Source organism: Rattus norvegicus, chromosome X (genome assembly GCF_021556685.1).
Source record: "Rattus norvegicus strain SHRSP/BbbUtx chromosome X, alternate assembly SHRSP_T2T, whole genome shotgun sequence".
Taxonomy (NCBI): Eukaryota; Metazoa; Chordata; class Mammalia; order Rodentia; family Muridae; genus Rattus; species Rattus norvegicus.
In genome coordinates this window covers 43,601,427-43,613,177 of record NC_141554.1, presented here as the reverse complement: position 1 = coordinate 43,613,177, position 11,751 = coordinate 43,601,427, and the positions used below count along the sequence as shown (strand labels likewise).

The 11,751-nt window shown below is 41.1% G+C and overlaps 1 long non-coding RNA gene across 1 annotated transcript; it reads right to left on the bottom strand.

The window, feature by feature from the left end:
- Positions 1-222: 222 nt before the first annotated feature.
- On the bottom strand, positions 223-10,710 carry LOC147998214 (uncharacterized). The gene is made up of 5 exons (XR_015646542.1): positions 10,417-10,710; positions 9,709-9,830; positions 8,569-8,654; positions 3,951-4,161; positions 223-787 (listed from the first exon to the last, which is right to left on the bottom strand). It is a non-coding gene; the product is annotated as an uncharacterized LOC147998214 (long non-coding RNA).
- Positions 10,711-11,751: the final 1,041 nt, after the last annotated feature.

Below are 11,751 nucleotides of genomic sequence, written 5' to 3'. Positions count from 1 at the left end.
GCTGCTTCACCCACGTGCTGGAGAATCTTCCTTCAGCCCTTCGGGAGAAGCAAACCCAGACGTCTGTAGTTAACAGCATACATTTTGTGCCTGCCAGCGAGCACACAGGTATAGAATACAATCTGCTATGTCTTACGTCCGTGTACCCCCAAATCAAAATCCTCAGTAGAGACCATGTAGCCTCCAGGGAATGCAGAAACATGCTTTACTTCTTTGAAATTCCTTCAACTCTTTATTAAGCCTCATACTTATCCAGGATTGGCTTTTGTTTTACTGCCTGGGCAGCACACGTTTAGTGACAAATGGCACCAAAGCAGGACAATCCTGTCACACACACACACACACACACACACACACACACACACACACAAAAGAGTAACCCAAATTCTCCCTTCCTGCTCCTTAGATAAGCCTTCTCACTTGACTTCTCAGTGGAAAGAAAAGAAGGCATGGGGTGAACTGAATTCAGCTGCTGTTACCTGATTCTGACCACACTAGAAGGAGTCTAATTCTCAGGCACAAATTCGGTTTAAGCAGTGAGTGGGCAAGTGGAACCTCCTCCACCTAGAAAGAAATCGTGATAAGGGAGAAATTTTTTTAAAGGTGGGGGAAGAGCCTAGAAACGAAATCCGTTTTCATCGCACGTGATTTGTGCAGATCTTAAGTAGGTCGTTGCACTTCTGCACTTGGACTGTGTTTTGCCTTCAGTGGATGCACATTCAGCTTGAGGCGATGATCAGAGACGTGGTTAAGCAGTGCTTCCAAGGGAAAACATTTTGTTGTTTTCCTACCAAGACAGCAAATGCTTGTTTAGTATGCAAGAAAACTCCTCCCATTTCTGAAATCGAATTTACATTATAAGGTCTTTTGTTAGATGGTTAAGATTGCACTGCAGGGTAGAAAGGACGCTGGGGGAATTTTAAGAGAGAAAGAGGGAGGAAAAAGAATGCACGAGGTACAGAAGGGTGGGAGGTAGAAAGGAAGGGGGAGTGTAGGGCGAAAGGGTCCAGGAATGCTTAAGCACAGTAAAGAAAGAAAAGGGAGTGTGGATCCATTGTTCACAATAGAGGGGCTAGCAATTCAAACTAGCAATTTCAGGAGCCAGGAGGGCATCTAGATTAGGGACATTCCAGCTGTGTGCAGCCCCGACCCCACTGGGGATATCTGCTGACAAGAATGTAATGGAAAGTGTAGCTGCTCTGAGAATCACCAGAGAGAGAGAGGCTGTGGACTCTGGTGGGGAAAAGGATTTTTCTCAAAAGAGAAAGAAGTGGACCCAGTCATTCTAAATGAAAGATGCCAAGTGTATATACGAAGATGGACTATAAAAACTCCCCCAAAGGGACATTAAACACTGTAATTACGTCATTGTCTATAAACCTGCAGCCGACTCCCATCTCAAACAACATAAGAAAACAAGTCTTCATGAATTATTCAGAGGCTCCTTCTGTGACAGTCACACATTGTACAACTAAGGTCCCACAGCTCTTCTTCAAGGAGCCTTTGGAACTATTTCTTACATAAGTGTGGGATGGTAGCAGCTGGCTTTAGGTTCAGTGACAATCCTGTCAGCCTATTGGACTAATAATTTCGAAAATCTTTAGCAACAACTTTGTAACAGTTAATGCTGAATTGTGTTCAATGTGCAATATTCTGAACCTCTTGGTCAGTTGCCTTTGCTGTCGCTGCCACTGTAAATGTTAATGATAGTAATATTTTGTTGGTGCCATGAGGTTGTATAATAAAGAAGACAAAAGGAAATACTGTGTGCTCCCTACGGGGCTGAGAGTTGATTTTTATTAAAGCTTTGCTGCCATCTAGTGATGCATTTGAGGAACTGCCGGATTTAGACAAAAGTCATTTTAAAATACCAGTGCAACTGTTGGGAGGGCTAGCAACCAAAATACTAAAGCTACAATGTTAAACATTCCAGAAATAATGAATATAATCATAACTGTAATAAGTTTTTGATATATTGTACAACTCAGTTACTCAAAATTTATAAAATGAAAAAGTGTGTCATAAACCAAACCATTAACAATGATTAAAGTCAACGTTTATGTAATACCTGCCCCATTTATATAAACCTATCCTGTGCCTGACATGACTTGATACAATGGTGAACGCCTCTATAGTTGGGAGCATCTATCATAAGCCACACCTACAAGTAACTGTCCATATATTTTCTATATAGAGTATACAAGTGTATTCAATGTAGGTCCCCATATTTGTTCTCAGGGGAATTTTCATAATTTGTTAGGGCTGAAGGAACCTTGCAGTTCAAACATTAACATTGCCATTTATCAAATGAACTAACATGAAGTTAGTTTGAGTTGAACTGATTGATATTATTGAGTACTAAACTTTTTTTTATACAATCAGACCAGGTTGGGTTTTTTTTTAACTTCTAGTTTAATAAGAGAAATGACAGTATACTGTATAAAGTAAGTCATTTCTTTTCTGCTCTTCTCAAAACCCACTCATTTTCTTTTGCCATTGAAGTCTGAATTTCTATGAAGGAACCACGTCCCTTTCACCTTCAGTGATTGGTGTGAAGCTGACCCCACCCCAGGTTAGCCATTCTGAGCAAATTTTTTCTGCAAATAGTGACAATGATTTAGTTATGGGTTGGCTCATGGCAAAGCCTGGCCAAGAAAATTAAACATGTCACTTCTATTGAATAGCACGCTATGGAGTGACTTTCTGGTGAGTCATGAACAAATGTGGTGTGTCTGTCTGTTGACTGTCCCTTTAAGAAATCATATCTGTCTTCCTCTGGCCAGAAGTGTAGCCATTTGTCCCCAAATGTTGTGGAAAAGAACTAAACTCAACCCTGCCTGATTGTGAACAGCAAGAGCTTCGGTTATGTCTTTTAAAAAATCTTCCTCTTCAATGTTTTGTTCTTCCCCCTCTTGTTACCTTTGCATTTTAAAGGATGCGTTTAATGCTTAGTACATTAACTCTTGAATTTGTACCCAAGTTCTTAATATTGCCTAAAACTGGGCATTATGAGGATGGGTGTTTAAATTTTATGCCATAACAGTAAAGCAATTTGAGAGCAACTATAATTGGTGTCTTGATCCTTTATTCAAATTGTCATATATTTTCTTATATATATTTATCCTTCAAATAAAATGCCAAGATGAATGGAGCCTGGAACTATACCTCACAGTCCTCTTTGTTTACCCAAATGTCTTGGTTACAAAATAATTGATAGAATACAACACAAGTGAAAATGTTTGGATGGAATACAATCAGTCAAGGTGACAAATTAGTTAAAATTAAACTGAATATTCCAAGTTTTTGCAGATATTGATAACTTTTTCTACAAATGAAGAAATCCTTATAAAATGAAAATAAAATGTTAAATGAAATGAGTATGGCGTCTTCCTTTACAGAGGGTGTAATATGGGATGGACTTGTAATCTTTTAAGCACTTTTGTTGCTATCATTTTATTTACGTATGGGTGTTTTGCCTGCATGTATAAATGTATGTATTGTACCACTTACATATGTTGCATGAGCATTCTAGAAGAGGGCATTGGATCACCTAGAAATGGAGTTACAGATAGTTGTAAGCCACCATGGGTGGTGGGAATCAGACCCAGGTCCTCTGAAAGAGCAGCCAGTGCTTTTAACTACGGAGCCATCTCTCCAGCTCCACATAATCCTTTGAAAGAATAGTTAGCCGTTTACTCTCCTGAAATTGGAGTCTTCACATAAACACTCCTCTTTTGTTCCTTATTTAAAGTTCATTCTCATCTACTTATTCACCTCATCCTGTTTTGCAAATGCCTTGATGAATTATCACATTTGTCTGAAGCTCTATGCCTCAAAGCAACATAGCCAAAGAATTAACATTTTCAATATCCAGTTCATATTTAGAATTCCCATGCAACCTAGGATAATTGAACACATTCTGAAGACATTTGCAAAAGTCATTTACATACCTTTTTGTTGCCTTTTGACCCCTAAAAAAATTGATTTTCCGCCATCACTTAATCTACTTGATGTGTTTTTACTATCTTTGTGTGAGTACTCGTGTTTCAAATTTTCACAGCTGTATTTGGCATTACATGACCAGCCTTTGGAGAATGTTTGCTGTCAGATTGATGCTGTGTGGTAGCAGGAACAGGTTTAGGAATGTTTAACATGGATGACCTGAAAAAAGGATCAAGCTGTTATTTGCTTGGTGCTGGTTGGAAGACAAAAAGCTCTTGCTGGTTTTAAGAGATAGCTAGATTTAAATATTGATCTCTTATGACTGCAATGGGCTTTTAGCTATCAATAATCAATGAAGCCAGTTGCAGTTTGAGTTTATTACAAAACTAATAAATATATAAACCCTCGATTGTCTTCCATTAGAAGTCACTTTTCCAGCTGACAGCTGATATCTGTACACACACTTGGGCATTCAACTACTTAGAAATTTGAATAATTAAAAGGATAAAAGTTGTTCCAATTTTGAAAATGTGCAAAAATGCTTTAAAGTACATAAAAGACTGCAAGAATCACCCCCTGCTGTTTATTATAATTATCTAAATGTTTAATAAGTGAAAAATCAAGCGTGCATAATGATCTCAATGAATTCACCATGTAGATCAAGCTGGCTTTGACCTCACAGAGGCCCACTTCTCCCTGCCTCCCAAGTGCTGGGATTAAAGGTCTGTGCCAGTATGCCCAGCCCCAAGTGCCACAATTTTAATCAGCAAAATGGCCTGGGACTGCCTAATAACAGCTGACAGCTGTGGGCTACAATAGTCTTGCTCATCCCACATACTCCTCCAGTGACATGTTTAGACAGTCTTCCCATTGGAAGGTGGGGACTGACAGTTATTCTCTTAAATCCTGGTAGGCCTATGGTTACAGCTGATCGGATGCCACGTGACTCCAGAGGCGAGCTTGTAAAAGGTGGTATAGCTTCCACCTGGTCTTAAATTACTCACTCTTGAAACTGGTAACTTAAATTGTGTTTTAAGCTTATTTTTATTTTTAGTGATAGTTCTTAAATGCTCTAACTTCTCTTTTAGCCCACCACATACCAGAGGTAGTGGAAAAGAAAGGGTACAGCAGTTGGGGGGGGGGGGGAGCTTGAAACTAGACCTGTTTAGAAATGGTTCTTTGGAACGACTCCCATCTGTGTTGTCTGGAAATGGAAAACGGCAGTTCAGTTCACAGGTAAGCAGTGGCAGCTGGATCCACTGGCAAACACTTCACTGATCTGGCTAGCAAACATGAATCCGCAGTGGTGACACTACCCAGAAGAGACAGCCAGGCCTCAGCCTTGGCACAAGTCAGCAGGAGGAGGAACCAAGAGGGATGCTGGAGAAGTTCTCTGATGGCTGTGTTTCTCTCTCAGTGAAGCAAAGATTAGGGAAGACAGTAGACTCCTAAGTGTTGCACAGATAGGTCTATAAGAAAGCCTAGCTCAGCCTCCATCACTAGGTCTATAAGAAAGCCTAGCTCAGCCTCCATCACTAGGTCTATAAGAAAGCCTAGCTCAGCCTCCATCACTAGGTCTATAAGAAAGCCTAGCTCAGCCTCCATCACTAGGTCTATAAGAAAGCCTAGCTCAGCCTCCATCACTGTCCATCAAGTCCTATTTATGCTCCCTCCAACATCACAAGTCCTCCATGGGTCTTGCCTCACCACATGTCTTGCCCCAGCACAGGTGTCTGTCTCGGCTGACATCACTCTGATAAACAGCCAGAGTCTGTGGAAGTGGCAAAAAAGCTCCCACACACCACTAAAATGTTTTTGGTGTGTTTCTCTCTATGGAGTCCCAACAACTGGAGCTCAACTACACAATGTAAGGCAGACCATATAGTGTATGTACATACACTATATGTATGTTGTTAGCAAAGAATCCTTCACCACATGTCCTTTCATGTGCTTTCTTTAGCAGAACATCCTTTTTCTGTGTCTGCTTCTGCGAAACGTTCCTTCATGAGTCTGCCTTAGCCTTTCACCTGTGTCCACTTCAACTAAACATTCCTTCACATGTTTGTCCGAGCAAAACACCATCAAACCCAACTGACTCTCCAAAGAGCCCTTAAGTTTCCACTTCAGAAACCTTTCATCAAGTCCTGGGATTTCTGGTATACACCACCACAGTTGGCAACTTCAGCCTTTAAATGTTCCCACTGATGCCACATGAATCAGTGTCACCTCTGCTGTACCCCACCTCATTTCCGACCCACAGAATCCTTGAGCATCATAAAACAGTTGTTTACACCAGTATATGTGATGATGACTTGTTACAAATTCATAAATAATCAGAACATAAAAGATGGAGACATAGTTCAATAGTTAAGAGCATTGCTTGCTCTTCCAGAGGATCTGGGTTTGATTCCCACCACTCATGGTGGCTCACGACTATCTGAAATTTCCAGGTCCAGGGGATCTGATGCCTGCTTCTGGTCTCCATGAGCACCAGGCACACAACTGGTCCACAGATATACACACAAGCAAATCATACAAACCAAATCAATTTAAAAAAAGGTAAACAAAGCATAGCATCACTGATGTCTGGCCCAGATAGATAGCAAGAGAAGGAAACTACCCAAATAGAAATCCAAGAGGCACATCGCGTTGTTTGGTATGAAAGAGCAGATGGCCTGAAGTCAACATCTACACAAATTCCATGGCTGCATTTAAAGATATGAGTGGGTAAAAAGGACCCAGAGGGAACACAATTGGAAGGCATGTGACAAGGCACAAAGAAAGGACATATGAATGAACATCTGTAAAGGAGGAAAAGGAACACTTCTATCAAGTGTAAATGGTCACCAGATGGTGCTCCAGTGTTATCAGCCATTCACCTTTCTTGGCTTCAACTTGCTCAGAGGACCCAATAGTGATCAGCCTGGATAAAGACTCTTTGTAGGATTAGCACCCCATTTTCTTGGGAGCTTTTTTGTTCTGCAACCTTTCGGGCTTGCTTCTTATTTAAGGAATTGTTTGCTTGCTAAAGGGAGGTGGGTAGAAACTCTTGATTATATTTAGGTGCAACCATATGAGACTGTCAACGTCCAACCATTCTGACTTACAAGAATAGCAATTTCATATGGCTCAACCTGATTCAGTAGACTTCTTTTCAGGATAGACAAGTAGAAAAAGAATTTAATCAGGATGATTTATTCACTTTCATGCATGCTGCTCAAGATCAGTTTAGGAGCTAAACCATGAAGTTTTTAATTTCATGAGAAACAAGTCTTCTTCATTATATAAAAACACTAATGTCAGGCAATCCATGATTAAAGCTTAGCACTGTACGAGGATGTGAAGAATGAAGGGAGAAGGAGGATAAGATAGAATTAAAAAAGAATCAAATTCTCCCATCATAAGCCATGTCTGATTGCTCTACTAAATTTAAACAGTGAAGTGCAAAAGACGCCCATCCCCATCTGAGTCACAGGTAGGATGGAAGGCAGAGATTTCAAATATTTTTCACTTCTCTTCTGCAGTGTATCGCTGAAGATAATAAAAGGTGATTAGAAGAAAATAACATCTTAATTTGAGTCATCTACAGATAGAAGTAGGTGTGAAATGTCTTCTGGTACTTTGTTGCACATTTCCCAGAAAAAAAAAGTCCCTTGGAATATGCCTGGCAATTCCTCACAGCAGTACATCAAATGCCAAATACTACATAGAGCAGAGGGAGGAGATGCTCAAAGAAATGTACACATTCCTGCCATATCATCCTAAGTTCTAATTCAAAATTCAAATAGTGTGTGTTAGCAAATTCTGAAGCAGGCACGTTCAACTCCGCAGCCTACCTGGCTGTGTGCAGTCCACATGCAGCCCAACACAAAATAGTAAACTGATTTAACCCATGGGCTTTTTGAGATTATTTTGTAAACTCAGGATTGAGTATGAACTATGTCAATGATACCATGTCACAATGTCACACTGTTGATTAAAATCTAGACTCTTACAAAGCAACAGTAAACACAGCAAACCAAAGGGGACCTCCTCAAGGACTTAGGTTTCTAGAATCAGAAACTAGACAAAAATGAAAACATAGCCTCATTATAAAGTGTAATAAAAGATCTGCAGTCGTACAGAAAATTAAAGAGCAAGATAAATAAAAGGAATTTGAAGATTAGACATGGCAGAGGATAGGGTGTGACATAAGTCATGACTAAACAGGGTAGTCTCACTAGAAGAGAGAAATTTGAGCAAAAACATAAGGCATGTAAACAAGTTAGCAGTGAGTATCTTAGGAACCAAGAGGAAGAGCTAGTTACCAGGCCCTAAGGCAAAGACATGTCTTTTCTTTGAAAAGCAGAGAGGTCAACATAGTTGGAGTGGAGACAGCAAGGGGGAGAAACAAGAGGGAGAGAGAAAGAAGTACAGTTTAGGCAAATGAACCAATTACACATTAAGGATTTAGAAAAGGGGGTTAGAAAAAGAACTCCTCAAACTAACTTTCTGTTTGCTTGCTTGCTTGCTTGTTTGTTTGTTTCATATTTATTTGTTCGTAGTAGAGGTATTTTATAAGGACATTTTCATTAATGTATACATTGTACATTGAACACATCCCTCCCCCCTCCATGTCCCCCTTACCTTCTCTGCTTCCATTAGTCCCATTGTTTCCCTGAACACTTTTGCTTTTACTTTCCTTTGATATGAACACTTCTGTATCTATAAATCTAGGATCCACAAACAAGAGAAAATATTCAATGTTTGTCTTTCTGAGTCTGGCTTAACTTATATGACATGATTCTCTCCAGTTGTATTTATTTTTCTGCAAAAAGCAGTTTTATTCTTCTTTATGGCTGAAAAATATATATTCCACATTCTTCATCCTTTCTTCTCAAACAATTTAGCTTAAAGAAGGGTACTGAGTTCTAGGGAAATAAACAATAGTAGACAAAAGCCATTCCCATCATAACCACAAGAGACTCCAAGAAAAATGCCTACCCTGATGTTAGTGGGAGAAGCAGCTAACTTGGGGATGTGGAAAATGGAAAAATGAAAAAAAGAAATTTGGAAAGAGAATTATATGTGTAGAAACAGATATGGGAACATTCTTTGAACAAAGTGGTTGAAGGGAGAGGGGGCTGGCAAGGAATGAGATTAAAGAATCACCAGTTCATACAGTGACTCCTGTGCTACTTTGAGGTCATTTCAGGTGCTAAACAGATTGCTCAGTGGTTAAGTAGGCTTGACGGTCTTCCAAAAGACCCAAGTATCTGTATCTGGCACTCACAATGGCCTGTAACTGCCTGCAACTTCAGAAGAGGGATTCTATACCCTCTTCTGACCTCCACAAATACCTGCACTCATATGCATATACCCACTCACAGACACATACATACATACATACATACATACATACATACATACACACACACACACAATTACATAAGTAAAACAATTTTTTTAAGAAGCCATGTCTACATAGTGATTTCCAAGCCACCCTGAACTTCCCAAGGAGCTCCTTTCTTTAAAAAAAAGGTGGAGGGTGAAGTAGAAACTTAAGAATTCTTTGGAAAGTTAATTGTGTTGGATGGTGCTTTGCTGGGGCAAACATGTGAAAAAACATTTCGCTGAAGTAGATACAGGTGAAAGGCTAAGGCAGACTTGTGAAGGAATGTTAGGCTGAAGCAGATACAGGAGAAAGGATGTTCTGCTAAAGCAAGTTCATGAAAAGACACATGATGAAGGAGTCTTTGCTAATGATTATGCATTGATCCACCTTACACTGTAGAGTTGAGCTCCATGTGTCAGGACTCCATAGAGAGAAACACCAAAACTCTTCTGGTGGCGTGCTGTGGCTTCTTGCTGCATTCACAGACTCAGGCTGATTGGCAGAGTGATGTCAGCTGAGACAGTGACACATGGTGAGGCAAGACCCGTAAAGGACATGCGATATTTGGAGGGAGTATAAATAGGACTCAAGTGAGTATGAGAAGAGCTTACTTGGCTTGCTACGGACTTCTTGGTCTGGCTTCTTCGCTGATCTTCGATTAGCAGAGCTATAGACACAGCCAAGAACTTTTCCTGGCATTCCTATTGGCCCTGGTCCCTCCTGCTGCCTCATTCCAATTCAACTGAGGCCTGGCTGTTCCTGCTAGGTCGTGCCACCACCGCTACTGCTATCCTAACACTACTGGACTAGACTGCTGGTGTGTCTGTGAAGTGTTTGTGAGTGGATTGAGCTGCAGCTGCTCACCTGTGAACTGAACTGCAGGTTTCCTGACAATGCTGATGGGAATTGCTCCAAAGAACCTTTTTTTTTTCTTTTCTTTTTAAATTTATTTATTTATTTATTTATTTTTACACTCCAGATTTTATTCCCCTCCCTGTCCACCATACACACCCCTGACAGTTCCACATCCCACACCACCTCCCCACCCCCTGTTCCCGTGTCTCCACAAGGATGTCCCCACCCCACCAACCCCAACAGACCTCTAAACTTCCTGAGGGTCTTCCTCCAGTCTCTTGAAGGTTAGGTGCATCTTCTCTGACTGAACCCAGACCCAGGAGTCCTCTGCTGTATATGTGGTGGGGGCCTCATCTCAGCTGCTGTATGCTGCCTGGTTGGTGATCCAGTGTCTGAGAGATCTCGGGGGTCCAGGTTAATTGTGACTGCTGGTCCTCCTACAGGGTAGCCCTCCTCCTCGGCTTCCTCCAGCTTTTCCCTAATTCAACCAGAGAAGTCAGCAGCTTCTGTTTCTTGGTTGGGTGCACATATCTGCATCTGACTCTTTCAGCTGCTTGTTGGGTCTTTTGGAGGGCAGTCATATTAGGTCCATTTTTGTGAAAGCCCCATAGCCTCAGTAATGGTGTCAGGTCTTGGAGCCTCCCCTTGAGCTGGATCCCACTTTGAGCCTGTTGCTAGACCTTCTTTTCCTCATGCTCTTCTCCCTTTCCATCCCTGCATTTCTTTCTTTCTTTTTTTTTTTTTTGGTTCATTTTTTCGGAGCTGGGGACCGAACCCAGGGCCTTGCGCTTCCTAGGTAAGCGCTCTACCACTGAGCTAAATCCCCAGCCCACCTGCATTTCTTTCAAACAGGAAGAATTACGTGTCAGAGTTTTGATGTCCCATCTTTCTGCTGGAGGTGGGCTCAACAAGTTTCCTCTTCCCACTGTAGGGCATTTCATCAACCCCCAACCCCTTTGAGTCCTGAGAGTCTCTCACTTCCAGGTCTCTGGTACATTCTAGAGGGTCCTCCCAACCTCCTTCCTTCTGAGGTTGCCTGTTTTCATTCTTTTTGCCAGCCCTCAGGGCTCCACTCCCCCATATTCTTTCTTTTCCACCACCTCTTTTGGGTGGTGGGCTAGAAGAGAGGTTAAAGTGTTTAACAACCATCATTAAAAGCAGACTTTGAAAAAATTAAAGTTATAGTAGAAGGGGCAGCAGGATATAGAATTGGGCAATGTTGCTGGATATGAAGACAAGAAGAGTCTGGAGTCAAAAGAGGACAAGAGTAATTACTTAGTACATCTTTCAGTGACTGAAAGTCCAAAAGTGGCAAGCAGAAACATCTGAACCCTAAGTAGAAACCTATGAACTTTATAGGTAGACAAGTTACCAAACTTCCTGAACCTCAGTTATTCTTCCATGGGAGTGGGTATTTTTCATTTCCTACATGTGATCTCAGTGTGCTACTTAGAGAACCAAATAAGATGCTCTGTGTATGGCAGACAGCCAATGAATTGCCTTTTAAAGCACTCCAAGTGATCTTCATTTACAGCCAAGCTTACTGATGTCATTCAGATCCGTGCACACAAAAAAAGGAA